The sequence below is a fragment of the Rhinolophus hipposideros genome, assembly GCF_964194185.1.
Source record: "Rhinolophus hipposideros genome assembly, chromosome: X".
Classification (NCBI taxonomy): Eukaryota; Metazoa; Chordata; class Mammalia; order Chiroptera; family Rhinolophidae; genus Rhinolophus; species Rhinolophus hipposideros.
Genome location: NC_138046.1, coordinates 24,591,429 through 24,609,230, shown reverse-complemented (window position 1 = coordinate 24,609,230; position 17,802 = coordinate 24,591,429).

The window sequence follows — 17,802 nt, the reverse complement described above, 5'->3', positions numbered from 1 at the left end:
GTATGGCATGGTGGTGTGGCACCCTGGCCTGGTGTGGTGTGGTGGAGTGTGGATTATGGATTGCAGAGAGGTGGATTGCAGCTAGCAAATGAGGTTGATTGGCAGAGACAAGTGGACGGTGCCTTGTGGATTATGTGGCTCCTGCCTCCTGTGTTTCCAACCCAGCTGCAAGTGAGACTATAGTGTTATGACTCCCCTATCTATGGCTGTGTGGGTGTTCCTTTTTGGTCTCACTATATTCCATGTTCCTATGTGGAGAGCGGGGCCAGAGACTCCGCATGACACCCTGCATGACATGTGGCTCAGCAAGCAGGGTATGGTGCCAGCCGAAACTTTCCAAAGGATGGTGGAGCAGTTTGTGTGTGTGAAAGCTCAGCTTCGGGAAGCCCGTGAAGAGCGGCACTGGGAACAGGAGGCGCCGTCTGCCTGGAAGACTCACGCCTCCCGATGGCACACCACCCTCTTGGCCATGGACGGCGTTGCCTTCCTTTTGGTGATCTCCTGCTGCTGTAGGCTCCGAGGATTATGGACATCTTACACCGAGGCCACCACCCTCTCGGACACCTGGAGAGGTGAGCAAGATTCTGGCGAGGTAGAAATGGCATATGACTCTGGGCAGGAGGACGTGTGGCCCCTGCACAGTGTGTGGTGCCCAGTGGCCACTGTTCTCAGGAGTTGGACCCCCAAGGAAGGGTGGGAGGACATGGATGGCTCTCCGGCCAGCATAGAGAGGGCCCTGCAGGTTCTAGCTGAGCGGTTGCCAGAGGAGGCGAAGGGTACAGCCAGCCACATGGGCTGGATGTTCCTCATCGCCTTAACTCTCAACACGGAAGATGAGCTTAATAAAATAGCTCAGATGCTGGACCAGGTGTCCCAGTTGGAGGCACTGGAAGTTCGGGTCCACCTGTTAGAAGAGGGGTACCACAGTGGAGTCTGAGGCAGAGGCAGAGGTAGTGAGTGAAGACAATGTAGCTCCCAATCCCCAAGCCGGGCCAATCTTTAAGCAAAAGGTAAAACGTGAGCAACTTTTGGGCCCTCGGGGTGTTGCTGCTGGAAACCCAGCTGTGACTGAGTTCACTACCCACACCCCTTACACTCCCACTGAGTTGCAGGAGCTGGGGAGGCGGTGCCGACAGCACCCTGGAGAGCCAATCTTGGCTAGGCTACTATGTTTATGGAATGAGGGGTCAGACAGTAGTCTCTGCTCCCCAGGCGAAATGGAAAAGCTAGCCTTTGTGACAGTGCATCCGTCCCTGCGACAAAGGTTACAGAACTGCCATAGGTTGGCCCAAAACCAGGGCAACCACTCTCTAATGGAGTGGCTCACTGCTGCGGTACGCACAGTGTGGGGACAGGCTGGCGAGCTGCCAGACACTGTGAGTCAATGGCAGTCATATACAGAACATACTCAAATAATCCGTGAAATAGGTATGAGACATGCTGTGTTCAACCCTAATATGCGGGGGCCGGATGACGAGCTTTTTGTAGCCAGCATGAGAGATCTGGTTTTGGATACTGCACCTGCGAGTGCTTTTGGATCCTTGGTTGCCATTCTTACGCCCTATATAGGGCGGCGGATCCATGAAGTTACAACTGCCATGGTCACCCTAGGGGATGTTGAAAGCCAGCTGCAAAGGAAGTTAAGACAGGAGGTCCGAGAAGTCGAGACCTGGAAGCCCAAATCAGAAGTAAGGGGGCGAGGTCGTGGACCTCAGAAAGTAACACATGCACAGATGTGGCGTGATCTTGTGGCAGCAGGGATTGATCAGGAAAAAAATAGACCGATGACCCAATGCACTCTTGTTGGAACTTTGGAAACAGTTGCATTCGGAACAGCAACTCTGGCGAAGCCTAAAGGAGAAGTCTGGGAAAGCATGACTCATGTCCCTCCAGGACTTCATGCGGTCGCTTGAGGCCGATTACTTTCAGCTTGATTAGAGGTGGAACCAAGGTACCCGGTAAGAGGGGACAAGCAGGGACCGGAGGCCCCATGTGGAACTGTCCATACATTGGTCCCCTTCTAATGTGCAGAGGGTTTGTGCCCTAGTTAACACTGGCGCAGACTGCAGTCTTGTTTATGGGAACCCAGAACTGTTCCCTGGACCAGCAATCTGCACTGGTGGCTACGGGGGAAAGACTGTGACTGTAAAAGCTGTTTCCTTACCACTGGGCATAGGAAGGCTTCCCCCTCGTACCTACAAGGTTTATGTCTCCCCTGTTCCGGAGTGTATTCTAGGGGTGGACGTGCTACATGGTGTCAGTTTACAGAACTAGATGGGAGAGTTCCATCTCCGGATCCAGGTGGTGAATGCGGTGACACGCGGGCATGCTCACCACCCTCCTCAAGTGTTGCCGCAGCCCTGGCGTGTGGTTACAGTGCGACAGTACCGCCTGCCAGGAGGGCAAGAGGAGATTGGTCGTACAATATTGGAGTTGGAGAAGGCACATACTGTGAGGCCGACACACAGTCCCTTTAACTCCCCGGTATGGCCTGTCAAGAAGCCAGATGGGACCTGGCGAATGACTGTGGACTATAGGGAGTTAAATAAGGTGACACCACTCTGCACGCTGCAGTGCCTTCAATTCACAATTTGATGGATCGTCTGACTGTCCGCCTGGGAACGTACCACTATGTAGTGGACTTGGCCAATGCTTTTCTCTCCATTGACATTGCACCCGAGTGTCAAGAGCAGTTTGCTTTTACTTGGGACGGGCAGCAGTGGACTTTTCAAGTCCTCCCACAAGTATACTTGCACAGACCCACTATCTGCCATGGGCTCGTAGCCCAGGATTTGGCACAGTGGGATCACCCGTCCTCTGTGGCCTTGTTTCATTATGTCAATGGTATTTTGCTAACATCTGATTCTCTTTCAGATTTAGAGCAAGCAGCTCCTTCTCTTCTCTGCCACCTGAAGTCACGTGGCTGGGAGGTAAATGAGGAAAAGGTCCAAGGCCCTGGCTTATCTGTTAAGTTTTTGGGTGTTGTGTGGTCGGGTAAGACAAAGGTCATACCTGAGGTGATTATTGACAAAATACAAGCCTTTCCCCGGCCGACCAAGGTCTCCCAACTGCAGACGTATTTGGGTCTCCTAGGATATAGGCGGGCGTTTGTACCCTGTTTAGCACAAATGGCAAGGCCCTTGTATAACATGATAAAAAAGGGGGCATCATGGGATTGGACAGAGGCTATAGAGCAGGTCTTCATTGCCACAAAACGGGCAGTGCAGCAGGCACAGGCTCTGCAAGTAGTAGACCCTGGTCCCCCGTTCAAACTTGATGTTCACGTTACCCAAGAGGGGTACGGTTGGGGCCTCTGGCAATGACAGGAGCATCTCCAGTTGCCAGTGGGATTTTGGTCCCAATTGTGGAAAGGAGCAGAAGTCCGCTACTCTCTAATAGAGAAACAGCTGGCCGCTGTGTACGCAGCCCTAGTGGCCACAGAAGCCATCACAGGAAAGGCACGGGTGTTGGTTCGAACACCCTATCCTGTCCAGGGGTGGGTCCATATGTGGACCCAGGGACCCAAAACAGGGGTGGCACACACCACCACCCTCGCCAAGTGGGGTGCCTACTTGGAGCAACGTAGCACCCTTAGCTCAAGCCCTTTGAGCACAGAGCTACAACAGGTCCTGGGGCCTGTGGAGCTTTTAGCTCAGGCTGAGCGAAGCGCTCTGCCTGGGGGGAGGACTTGGAGCCCTCGCCCTACAGAGAAGGACAGCCCCAAGTACCTGATTTACCAATGGTTGTAGCCGAGGAACTGCAGCTGTTTGGATGGCTATTGGTGTGAAGCTAAACTGGGACAGGCCAGAGTAGCCAGTGGGCTGAATTACAGGCTGTGTGGATGATAATCAACTATGAGCCCCGGCCTCTAGTTATTTGTACTGACAGCTGGGCGGTGTTCCAGGGCCTAACGTTGTGGCTCCCTACATGGAAACACCAAAACTGGTTGGTAGGACACCGTCCACTGTGGGGTCAAGCCATGTGGCAGGACCTCTGGGACCCAGAGCAGAGAAAGGAGGTGATCCTAATGCATGTCACAGGTCACTCCCCCTTAGCGTCCCCAGATAATGATGAAGCAGATGCCCTAGCACAGGTCCGATGGTTGGAACAGGCCCCTACCACTGATGTGGCCCATTGGTTGCATAGGAAATTGCAGCACGCTGGAAGCTGAACCATGTGGCAGGTGAGCAGACGCTGGGGTCTGCCTTTGAAATGGCAGGAGATAGCAGATGCCTGCTATGACTGTGCCGTTTGTGCCCAGGACAGCCCCCAAAGGTGGAGGCTCCGGTGGGAGACACAGCAGATTACGCGAGGGAGGGTGCCCCTCACTCGCTGGCAAGTGGATTACATTGGACCCCTGCCTAAGGCCCGCAATGCGATATACGCATTCACAGCAGTGGACACTGCTACGGGGTTGATGTTTACTTGGCCATGTCCGGCTGCGGATCAGCGGCATAAAGTGGTTGCTCTTACACGGCCGTGACCCCTTTATGGGTGCCCCCAAGTCATTGAAAGTGACTTGCCCCATTTTACAGGGCAAGAGGTGCAGCACTGGGCTGCCAGGATGGACGTGCAATGGTTATTTCATACCCTGTATAGCCCACAAGCAGCTGACAGCTGACAGCTGACATAATTGAACGCTACAACGGTCTTTTGAAGCAAGGTCTCCGGGTGTCAAAACACCCTCCCACTATGCGCGACTGGGCCTCGCGTCTATGAGATGTCGAGAATCCTAAATGAGAGACCACGGAAGGGAGGGCCCGCACCAGTGAGACTCTGTAAAAGCCAGGCTATGGCAGAAATGGAAACATTTTGCTGCCAGCACCCACATGCTTGAAAGCAGGGGAACAGCAGCAATGGACTTGGCCCTGGCAGGTCAAAAGCCCCCCTAGTCAGTGGTTGGGCCTGATAGCCCCATGGGGGGCTGGTTGGACTCATGATTTGCAAGTGACGCCAGGGGTGGTGGCTGAGTGGCCACCGCAAGTGACAGTGGTATACTGAGGTCCCGATATCGGGATGATTTTGTGGGGAACTTATGTGCTCTCACTATGGCTTATTATGGGGTCCCTTGTTCTGTTACATATTGAAACTACGCAAGGGACCCCAAGCACTGCCATAAAGGTCTGGTACCATAAACCGGAAAAGTGCCAGTGGCAGCGACCCTCCTTTCCCAGGACAAAAAGCTAGCATGTATCCTCCCAGATGGAAGGGATTTGCCATTGTTGGTTCCTAAGACTACTATTTCTTTCAGTCCATAGGTGTCTGTAGACTAATATGGCACAGAGACCCTCACGGAAGATGCTTGTCACGTAGATTGTGAGGCAAGACCCTATAGGGGTGGAGTGTGGGGACAGAGCCCCAGAGAGCAGTTTCCAGGCTCTCCGCCTCACATAGAAAGGTGCTGGCTCAGATAGTAGATGGTTATCAGCTGTGACTTGATGGCCATCGGCTGTTACTGGTTAGCCATTAGCCACTGATATAACTGCTGTGGCTAAGCTAGAAAGCTGGTGGTGTAGTGGTGTAGCATGGTGGTGTGGCGTCCCAGCCTGGTCTGGTGTGGCGTGGCGGAGTGTGGATTACAGATTGCAGAGAGGCGGATTGCAGCTAGCAAGTGAGGTTGCTTGACAGAGACAAGTGGATCGTGTGGCTCCTGCCTCCGGTGTCTCCAACCCAGCCGCAAGTGAGACTATAGTGGTATGACTCCCCTATCTATGGCTCTGTGGATGTTCCTTTTTGGCCTCACCATGTCCTGTGTTCCTATGTGGGGAGCGGGACCAGAGACCCCACATGACACTTGCTATCCACATCTTCTACAAAAAAGAAAAGAAAAGAAAAGAAACCCGTGCTCCTCCTGCACTTTTTTTTTTAATTTTTATTGGGGAATATTGAGGAACAGTGTTTTTCCAGGACCCATCAGTTCCAAGTCAAGTCGTTTTCAATCTAGTTGTGGAGGGCGCAGCTCACTGGCCCATGTGGGAATTGAACCGGTGATGTTGGTGTTATGAGCACTGCGCTCTAATCAACTGAGCTAACTGGCTATCCATGCTGCACTCCTAAAAATCTCAGTAAATCAGTAAATGGCAATTCCAGCGTTCTAGCTTTTCAGGTCAAACTCTTACATTCATCCTTGAGCCTTCTGTTTCTCTCATGCTGTATCCAATCCATCTGGAGAAACCGAAGGTCTTAACTGTGATTATTTGGTTGACCCTTGGGTTTGAACTGCATGGGTCCAATTATACGTGTATTTTTCTTCAATAAATACCTATATTGTTTTCAATCTGTGGTTGTGAGTTTATGGATACAGAGGGCTAACTGTATGTGCATTGATCTACGCCATTTTGTTAGGATAGGTAGAAAAGTAGAAATGAGCAAGAGAAGGAAGAAACTAGCTCCAATTAGGAGGCCCCTTGCAGCTGTTCCTACTTGGGTCAAGGCCTCTTGCAGCTGCTCTCACTTGGGACACAAATACCTTGCTTGCTCAGCAAGATATTGAGAGCAAGATATGTTATTAGAAAAACGAAAAATTCTGGAGAGGAAGAGAAGCCATCCTGCTTATCAGAATACACATCCTGCTTCTCAGGACCATTTTTTTTCCAAAATGATATTTTAAAAATACATTCATCCTTAGTAGTAAGAATAAGAAGTACAATGAAAAAGTAAATACCCGTTTTTCTCTTTATGCCTGCAAAGGAGCTGATTCCGACACAATGACTGATTTGACCTGATTATAGCTCTGGAAAGGATCTTCTGTGTAAACTCTGATTCCTTTTAAAGAAGGCAAATTTGAAATCATTGAATTATTTAAATAATTAAAAAGGTAAAATCACCTTAGCAATGTAGGTTTCCCACATAAATTGTAGGAATTAAAACAAATGATCTTAAACTTACAGAAATGTTGCACATGCCATACATAGGACTTGTTTCCCCTTTAAACAATTTGAGACTAAATTGCAGAGCCAAAGCCCTCTCAGCCTGAAATACTTTCTTGCAAATAAGGACATTCTCATAAATTATCATATTACAACCATCAGGAGCAGGGAATTAATATTGATGCATTACTATCTTCTAAAAATCATCTCAGGACCATTTTTAATGAGCTTCTCAAATAAATCATGGGAAATTAACAGGTTCACACGTACACCCCAAGGAAAAACCTTGAAAACTAGAGGGGAGGACAGGACACCTCAGCAGAGAGAGAGAGGAAGGTGATAGAGAGGGAGGGGGGAGGCAATTCTACCCATAGAGATAAAAACCCTCATACAGTATAAGGAGAGGCTGCTTTCCTTTCCTGGGTCAGCCAGCTCCGTGTCTCAGAGTGTACTCGCTTTTACTAAGAAACTTCTTTCTGTACTATGTTGCACAAACTCTGTCTCTTCACTGAATTCTTTAAGAAGACAAGAATTGAGGTACAAACGTCATTCCCAGCAACTATTTTAATATAGGGGACTTGAACATGCACAGATTTGGGTATCCGAGGGGTGGTCCTGAAACCAATCCCCTACAGATATGGAGGGACAACTTAAGTTTTGAGGGAGGCAAAACTTATACCTTATTTTCAACTCGATTAGGGGGGTAGGCACTCCCTATCCCCCGCGTTGTTCAAGGATCAACTGTATGACCAAAATTTGATCACTTCTTATCACCTCCACTGCAGTGAATCTCGTCCAAACAACCATTTTCACTTTCCTGGATTATTGTTATATTCTCTTAGCTTCTTGCTGCTGCTACACTTACTCCCTGTTAGTGTCTTTTTCAGCACAGTAGCCAGAGTAATCCTCTTATAGCCACAAAATCCTCCAGTGGTTTCCCACACTCAAAGTAAAGTCAGAGTCGTTAAAACTTTCTTGAAGGCCCTACATGAGCTGGCTCCTCTAAGGTGATAGGCACACTCTGGCACCAGCCTTTGCACTTGCTGTGCCATCTGTCTGGAAATTTCTTTCCCTAGATGCACACAGCTCCCTTCCTTTTTTTCAGGTCTTTTACTCAAAAGCTGCTTCTGCAGTGAGGTTACTCTATATAAAATTGCAATCCCTCAATACAATGCCTTTACTCCCTCTTGTTTCATTTTTGTTGTTATTGTTCTCAATAGCATGTATCCTCTTCTAATATACTATATGCTTTAACTAGGCATTTTATTTGATATATTTCCCTTATTAGAATGTAAGTTCCATGAGGACAGGTATTTTTGTCAGTTTTGTTCACTGCATATCCCAGTGCCTAAAATAGTGCCTGCAGCATAGTGTTAAAGAGTGAATTGATTAAACTACTTATGCTATTCTGCACATATGATATTTTTTCCCATGTGCCTCTCTTTATATTATTACCTTTGCCCAGAAGGCGTTTTCTTGTTTTCCTTATTTTCCCTATGGATTTGTCAGAACTCTTTTTTTAAAAACAGATTTATCGGGATATAATTCACATACCATATATTTCACCCATTAAAGCACACAATTCAATGGTATTTACTATATTCACAGAGTTGTACCACTATTCCCACCATCAATTTTAGAACATTTTCATCACCTAAAAAAGAAACCTTTAGCTACTGTCCTGCTGTCCCCCATTTTCCCCAGCCTAAGCAACCACTAGTCTACTTTATGTCTCTATAGATTTGCCTTCTGGGCATTTCATATATATAGAATCAGATAATACATGGTATTTTGTCATTGGCTTCTTTCAATTAGCATAATGTTTTCAATGCAGTAGCATGTATCAGTACTTCTTTCCTCTTCGTGGCCAAATAATATTCTATTATATTGATATACCACAATTTGTTTATCCATTCATAAGTTAATGGACATTTTGATTGTTTCTACCTTTTCAGTATTATGAATAATGCTGCTATAAACATTTGTGTTCATGTTTTTGTGTGGACATGTGTTTTCATTTCTCTTGAATATATACATAAGAGTAGAATTGCTGTCATATGATCAGTCTAGGTTTAACTATTTAAGAAACTGCTAGACTGTTTTCCAATTGGCTTTACCATTTTACCTTCCCACCAGTAGTGTATAAATGTTCTAGTTTCTCTTCATCCTCTCCAACATTTGACATTGTTTGACTTTTTTTATTCTAGCCATCTTAGCAGGTGTGACTTGGTATCTTGTTGTCATTTTGATTTGCATTTCCCTGATGACTAAAGACATTGAGCATCTTTCCATGTGCTTATTAGTTATTTGTATATCTTCTTTGGAGAAATGTCTATTGAAATCCTTTTTCTATTTTCAAATTAGATTATTGGTCTTTTCATTATTCAGTTGTTAAGAGTTCTTTATAAATTCTAAATACAAGTTTCTTAACAGACATGATTTGCAAATGTGATCTCTCATATTATTAAGAGTTGTCGTCTCCCATCCAAGTACTAACCAGGCCCGACCCTGACAATAATTTAGTGGTTACCAGAGGGTAAGGGGGTGGGGGGTGGGTGATGAGGGTAAAGGGGATCAAATATATGGTGATGGAAGGAGAACTGACTCTGGGTGGTGAACACGCAATGGGATTTATAGACGATGTAATACAGAATTGTACACCTGAAATCTATGTAAATTTACTAACAATTGTCACCCAAATAAAATTAATTAAAAAAAAAAAGAGTTGTCGGTTGTCTTTCCACTTTATTGATAGGTTCTTTTGAATCACAAAAGCTTTTTATTTTGATTAAGTTCAATTTATCTATTTTTTGTTTGGTTGCTTGTGCTTTTGGTGTCATACCTAAGAATGCTTTGCCAAATCAAGGTCATGAAGATTTATCTTATTTTTTCTTCAAAGAGTTTTATAGTTTTAGCTCTTCCAATTAGGTCTTTGATCCATTTTGAGTAAATTTTTATATGGTATGACTCAAAGGTCCAATTTCATTCTTTTGCATGTGGCAAAATGTTGTGTGTTGTTCCAACACCATTTGTTGAAAAGACTAAAACATAATCCTAATGGCCTGTTTGCTACAAAAGATATTATATATTTCATAATCCAATGGTTCTCAAAGTGTGGTCCCCATAGCAGTAGCATTACTTGTTATAAATGCAGTCTCAGGTTCCATTACAGACCTACCAAATCAGAAACTCAGGGATTGGCCCAGCTAACTGTATTTCAATTCTGATGCAAGATCAAGTTTGAGGACCATGGCCAATCAAATCCACTGATGAAGTGCATGTACTTAATGGGTATCTGTTTTATGGATCATCTCTATTTCTTCCTTACACTTGATCAGCCACCAAGTCCTAATGATTCTTTCTCTTAAATATTTCCTGCATCCATTTGCCACTACCTCTTCTGATTCTCAGCCTCACTGTCTTAATTAAATTTCTTATCACCTCACACTACAAGAGCCTCCTTATTCTCCTTTCTACCTGTAACATTGTCCCTTCTAGGTCAACTCCAGATTCCTAGACTATTGTTCTGAAAAACTACTTTGTACATGTAAGTCAGTGCCCTACTCAAAAATAAGTGACAACGGCCTCATTGCTTCCAAGATGAAGCATACATTCTTGAATTGGGCATTCAAAGATCTCCTTAATTTGGTTGCAAAGTGACTTTAAAACATTTTTCATTTATGAATCATCAACAAGAACACCCCATATATCTAAGTCATTCGTTACACGTACCATGAGAATTTGTGCCTCTGTATTTTTACAACTCCTCCTCCACCATACACACCACCTCTCCCATTTAACCCCAACTTATCCCCTAGTTTTAGCTTAGATGTCTTCTCTTTTATGACGACTTCCTGGGTTCTTCAGAAAAGGTAAGGTGCCCCAAATTTGTGGTCCCAAAGAATACTGTACTTCCACACTGTATTTAATTGTATGTTTGTCTGTCTCCTCCACTAATGTGCAAAGTCCCTGATGGCAGAACTTTGTTCACTAACTCAACAAATGTTTGTTTAACATTGCTCTGTGCCAAGCATGAATCCCCAGCACCTAGGAAGTACTCAGTACAATTTTTAATGGATTAAAATGAGGTTCATCTCTTTTTCATGCTTGCCACTCCAGCCACATATTGCTCTGTAAACCGTGAGTTGGGGAGGAAGGTGATATTTTGGAAACATAAGATGACACCCAAGAGAAAGTAAGTGGTATAAAAAAAATTACAAGAGCCATGGACCTAATGGCAAAGAGGAAGGGAATTTGTAGTCATCGGTTACAGTGTGCCAGGTATCTTATTGGAAATAAGTCCTTTATTTTCTCTGTGTCTATTATGTGAATTTGCAAACAAAAATTAAATATGTGCAAGTAAAGAGAATTTAGCCTGAGAAAGCAAATCTTTTTTTTTTATTTTTTTAATTAAATTTATTGGGGTGACAATTGTTAGTAAATTTACATAGATTTCAGGTGTACAATTCTGTATTACATCGTCTATAAATCCCATTGTGTGTTCACCACTCAGAGTCAGTTCTCCTTCCATCACCATATATTTGATCCCCTTTACCCTCATCACCCACCCCCCACCCCCTTACCCTCTGGTAACCACTAAATTATTGTCTGTGTCTATGAGTTTGTGTTTCTCATTTGTTTGTCTTGTTCTTTTTGGTTTATATACCACATATCAATTTATATACCACAGTTATATACCACATATCAGCAGGGTTCTCTGCTTTTTCTGTCTGACTTACTTCACTTAGCATTATACTCTCAAGATCCATCCATGTTGTCACAAATGCTCCTATATCATCTTTCCTTAACGCCGAATAGTATTCCATTGTGTATATGTACCACAACTTCTTTATCCATTCATCTATCGAAGCACATTTTGGTTGTTTCCATGTCTTGGCCACCGTAAACAAAGCTGCAATGAACATTGGAGTACACGTGTCTCTATAGAGAAATGCTTTTATATTTTTGGGGTAGATACCCAGGAGAGCGATTGCTGGGTCATATGGTAATTCTATTCATAATTGCTTGAGGAACCTCCACACTGCCTTCCACAGCGGCTGCACCAGTCTGCGTTCCCACCAACAGTGTATGAGAGTTCCTTTTTCTCCACAGCCTCTCCAACACTTGTCCCTATTTGTCTTGTTGATGACAGCCATTCTGACTGGGGTGAGGTGATATCTCATTGTGGTTTTCATTTGCATTTCTCTGATGATTAGCTGATGTTGAGCATTTTTACATATGTCTATTTGCCATTTGTATATCCTCTTTGGAGAAATGTCTCTTCAGGTCCTCTGTCCATTTTTCAATTGGGTTGTTTGTTTTTTTGTTGTTGAGTTTCATGAGTTCCTTGTATATTTTGGATATTAACCCCTTATCAGAGGCACTGTTTGCGAAAATCTTCTCCCATTCAGTTGGTTGCCTCATTATTTTGTCAATAGTTTCTTTTGCTGTGCAGAAGCTTTTCAGTGTCATAAAAATCCATTCGTTTATTTTAGTTTTTACTTCCATTGCCTTTGGAGTCAGATTCATAAAATGCTCTTTGAACCCAAGGTCCATAAGTTTAGTACCTATGTTTTCTTCAATGCAGTTTATTGTGTCAGGTCTTATGCTTAAGTCTTTGATCCATTTTGAATTAATTTTGGTACATGGTGACAGATAGCAGTCCAGTTTCATTCTTTTGCACGTAGCTATCCAATTCTGCCAGCACCATTTATTGATGAGGCTGTCTTTCCTCCATTGTATGTTTTTAGCTTCTTTGTCAAAAATCATCTGTCCATATTTATGTGGTTTTATTTCTGTGTTCTCAACTCTATTCTATTGGTCTATGTGTCTGTTTTTCCGCCAATACCAAGCTGTTTTGATTATTGTAGCCCTGTAGTACAAGGAAAAATCAGGGAGTGTGATACCTCCAGTATTGTTCTTTTTTTTTAGTATTGCTTCGGCTATTCAGGGTCTTTTGTGGTTCCAAACAAATCTAATGATTTTTTGTTCTATTTCTTTAAAAAAATGCCATTGGGATTTTGATGGGGATTGCATTAAATCTGTATACGGCTTTGGGTAATATGGACATTTTAACTATGTTGATTCTTCCAATACATGAGCATGGAATGTCTTTCCATTTCTTTGTGTCTTCTTCAATTTCTTTCAAAAATGTCATAGTTTTCAGCATATAAATCCTTCACATCCTTGGTTAAGTTTATTCCTAGGTATTTTATTCTTTTTGCTGCAATTGCAAAAGGAATAGTTTTTTGTATTTCTTTTTTTTTTTTTTTTTTTTTTTTTACCATTGATTCTTTTTTTTTTTTTTTTTAATTAATTTTACTGGGGTGACAATTGTTAGTAAATTTACATAGATTTCAGGTGTACAATTCTGTATTACATCGTCTATAAATCCCATTGTGTGTTCACCACCCAGAGTCAGTTCTCCTTCCATCACCATATATTTGATCCCCTTTACCCTCATCACCCACCCCCCACCCCCTTACCCTCTGGTAACCACTAAATTATTGTCTGTGTCTATGAGTTTTTGTTTCTCATTTGTTTGTCTTGTTCTTTTTGGTTTATATACCACATATCAGTGAAATCATAGGGTTCTCTGCTTTTTCTGTCTGACTTGTTTCACTTAGCATTATTCTCTCGAGATCCATCCATGTTGTCACAAATGTTCCTATATTATCTTTCCTTAACGCCGAATAGTATTCCATTGTGTATATGTACCACAACTTCTTTATCCATTCATCTATCGAAGGACATTTTGGTTGTTTCCATGTCTTGGCCACTGTAAACAAAGCTGCAATGAACATTGGCGTACACGTGTCTCTATAGAGAAATGCTTTTATATTTTTGGGGTAGATACCCAGGAGAGCGATTGCTGGGTCATATGGTAATTCTATTCGTAATTTCTTGAGGAACCTCCACACTGCCTTCCATAGCGGCTGCACCAGTCTGCATTCCCACCAACAGTGTATGAGAGTTCCTTTTTCTCCACAGCCTCTCCAACACTTGTTACTATTTGTTTTGTTGATGAAAGCCATTCTGACTGGGGTGAGGTGATATCTCATTGTGGTTTTCATTTGCATTTCTCTGATGATTAGCGATGTTGAGCATTTTTTCATATGTCTATTTGCCATTTGTATGTCCTCTTTGGAGAAATGTCTCTTCAGGTCCTCTGTCCATTTTTCAATTGGGTTGTTTGTTTTTTTGTTGTTGAGTTTCATGAGTTCCTTGTATATTTTGGATATTAGCCCCTTATCAGAGGAACTGTTTGCGAAAATCTTCTCCCATTCAGTTGGTTGCCTCATTATTTTGTCAATAGTTTCTTTTGCTGTGCAGAAGCTTTTCAGTTTCATATAATCCCATTTGTTTATTTTAGTTTTTACTTCCATTGCCTTTGGAGTCAAATTCATAAAATGCTCTTTGAACCCAAGGTCCATAAGTTTAGTACCTATGTTTTCTTCAATGCAGTTTATTGTGTCAGGTCTTATGCTTAAGTCTTTGATCCATTTTGAATTAATTTTGGTACATGGTGACAGATAGCAGTCCAGTTTCATTCTTTTGCATGTAGCTATCCAATTCTGCCAGCACCATTTATTGAAGAGGCTGTCTTTCCTCCATTGTATGTTTTTAGCTTCTTTGTCAAAAATTATCTGTCCATATTTATGTGGTTTTATTTCTGGGTTCTCAATTCTATTCCATTGGTCTATGTGTCTGTTTTTCCGCCAATACCATGCTGTTTTGATTATTGTAGCCCTGTAGAACAAGGAAAAATCAGGGAGTGTGATACCTCCAGTATTGTTCTTTTTTTTTTAATATTGCTTTGGCTATTCGGGGTCTTTTGTGGTTCCAAACAAATCTGATGATTTTTTGTTCTATTTCTTTAAAAAATGCCATTGGGATTTTAATGGGGATTGCATTAAATCTGTATATGGCTTTGGGTAATATGGCCATTTTAACTATGTTGATTCTTCCAATCCATGAGCACGGAATGTCTTTCCATTTCTTTGTGTCTTCTTCAATTTCTTTCAAAAATGTCTTATAGTTTTCAGCATATAAATCCTTCACATCCTTGGTTAAGTTTATTCCTAGGTATTTTATTCTTTTTGCTGCAATTGCAAAAGGAATTGTTTTTTCTATCTCTTTTTCTGAGATTTCATTGTTGGTATATAGGAAAGCAATGGACTTTTGTACGTTGATTTTGTAGCCAGCAACTTTACTATATTCATTGATTGTTTCTAATAGCTTTTTGGTGGAGTCTTTAGGGTTTTCTATGTATAGCATCATGTCATCTGCAAAGAGTGACAATTTAACTTCTTCATTCCCAATTTGGATGCCTTTTATTTCTTTCTCTTGCCTGATAGCTCTGGCGAGGACTTCCAACACTATGTTGAAAAGCAGAGGTGATAGGGGACAACCTTGTCGTGTTCCTGAACGTAGAGCAAAGGGCTTCAGCTTTTCACCATTAATTATGAGGTTAGCTGAGGGCTTGTTGTATATGGCCTTTATTATGTTGAGGTATTTTCCTTCTATACCAATTTTAGTAAGTGTTTTAATCATAAATGGATGTTGTATCTTATCAAATGCTTTTTCTGCATCAATTGATAGAATCATATGATTTTTGTCCTTATTTTGTTTATGTGATGTATCACATTGATGGATTTGCGAATGTTGAACCATCCTTGTGCCCCGGGGATGAACCCCACTTGGTCGTGATGAATAATCTTTTTAATGCATTGTTGTATTCGATTTGCTAGAATTTTGTTTAGGATTTTAGCATCTGTATTCATCAGAGATATAGGTCTGTAGTTTTCTTTTTTTGTGTTGTCCTTACCAGGTTTTGGTATCAGGGTAATGTTGGCCTCATAAAATGAGTTAGGGAGTACTGACTCTTCTTCAATTTTTTGGAAGAGTTTGAGCAGGATTGGTATTAGATCCTCTTTGAAGGTTTGGTAGAATTCACTGGTGAAGCCATCTGGTCCAGGACTTTTGATTTTGGGAAGGTTTTTGATGACTGATTCAATTTCCTTACTGGTGATCGGCCTGTTAAGATTTTCCAGTTCTTCATGATTCAGCCTTGGAAGGCTATATGTTTCTAAGAACTTGTCCATTTCTTCTAAGTTATTAAATTTGGTGGCATATAGTCCTTCATAGTATTCTTGGATAATCCTTTGTATTTCTGTGGTGTCCGTGATAACTTCCCCTTTTTCATTTCTGATTTTGTTAATTAGCGTCTTCTCTCTTTTTATCTTAGTCAGTCTAGCCAAGGGTTTGTCGATTTTGTTAATCTTTTCAAAGAACCAGCTTTTTGTCACATTAATTTTTTCTATTGTCTTTTTGTTCTCTATTTCATTTAGTTCTTCTCTGATTTTTGTTATTTCCTTTCTTCTGCTGACCTTGGGTTTCGCTTGTTCTTCTTTTTCTAGTTTTTTAAGGTGTAACATGAGGTTATTTATTTGGGATTTTTCTTGTTTCTTGAGATAGGCCTGTAATGATATAAATTTCCCTCTTAAAACTGCTTTCGCGGCATCCCAAAAATTTTGGTAGGATGTATTTTCATTGTCATTTGTTTCTATGTATCTTTTGAGCTCTCCTCTAATTTCTTCTTTGACCCAGTCGTTCTTTAAAAGTATGTTGTTTAATCTCCATGTATTTGTGTTTTTTCCTGCTTTCTTTTTGCAGTTGATATCCAATTTCAAAGCTTTGTGATCAGAGAATATGCTTGGTATGATTTCAATCTTCTTAAATTTGCTGAGGCTGATTTTGTGTCCCAATATATGGTCTATCCTTGAGAATGTTCCATGTACACTAGAAAAGAATGTATAGTCTGATGTTTTAGGATGAAGTGCTCTATATATGTCAATTATGTCCAATTCATCTAATGTGTCATTTAGGGCTGCGATTTCGTTATTTATCTTCTGTTTGGATGATCTATCCATAGCTGTCAATGATGTATTTAAGTCCCCTAGTATAATTGTGTTTTGGTCAATTTCTCCCTTTAGTTCTGTTAGTAGTTGCTTGGTATATTTCGGTGCTCCCTGATTGGGGGCATAAATATTGATGACTGTTATGTCTTCTTGTTGTATAGTCCCCTTTACCATTATGAAGTGTCCATCTTTGTCTCTTGTTATCTTTTTCACCCTGAAGTCTGTTTCATCGGAAATCATTATGGCTACACCTGATTTTTTCTGGGTACCATTTGCTTGAAGTGTCAATTTCCACCCTTTCACTTTGAGTCTATGCTTGTCCTTGTAGCTGAGATGTGTCTCTTGTAGGCAGCATATGGTTGGGTTTAGTTTTTTGATCCAATCTGCTACTCTGTGTCTCTTTATTGGTGTGTTCAGTCCATTTACATTCAGGGTGATTATTGATATGTGAGGATTTCCTGTCATTCTGTCTTTAGTTTTCTGGTAAGGCTGTGTCTCCATTGTTTCTTTGCCTTTTTGTTGTTGTCTGTTATTTCTGTGTGGTAGTATTCTATGATGTTTCCCTCTGTTTCTTCTTTTATTACAGGATATATTTCAGATTTGGATGTTTTTTGAGTGGTTACCCTTGAGTTTATGTAAAAGAAAGTTTGATATTTAGAGTATTCCAGTTTCTTCAGTACGCTTACTTTCTCTATTCCCATATTCCAGTTCAGGCCTTTACGCTCCCCCTTTTTATGTTTCGGTTGCCACAAGTTGTCCCTGTTGATGGTGGTCTAATAGCCTCCTTTAGTATTTCTTGTAGTGCAGGTCGTGTATTAGAAAATTCCCTCAGCTTCTGGATGTCTGGAAAGATCTTTATTCCTCCTTCATATCTAAAGGAGATCTTTGCTGGATATATTATTCTTGGCTCATGATTTCTCTCTTTCAATAGTTTGAATATTTGGTTCCATTCCCTCCTAGCTTGTAGAGTTTCTGCTGAAAAATCTGATGATAATCTAATGGGCTTTCCTTTG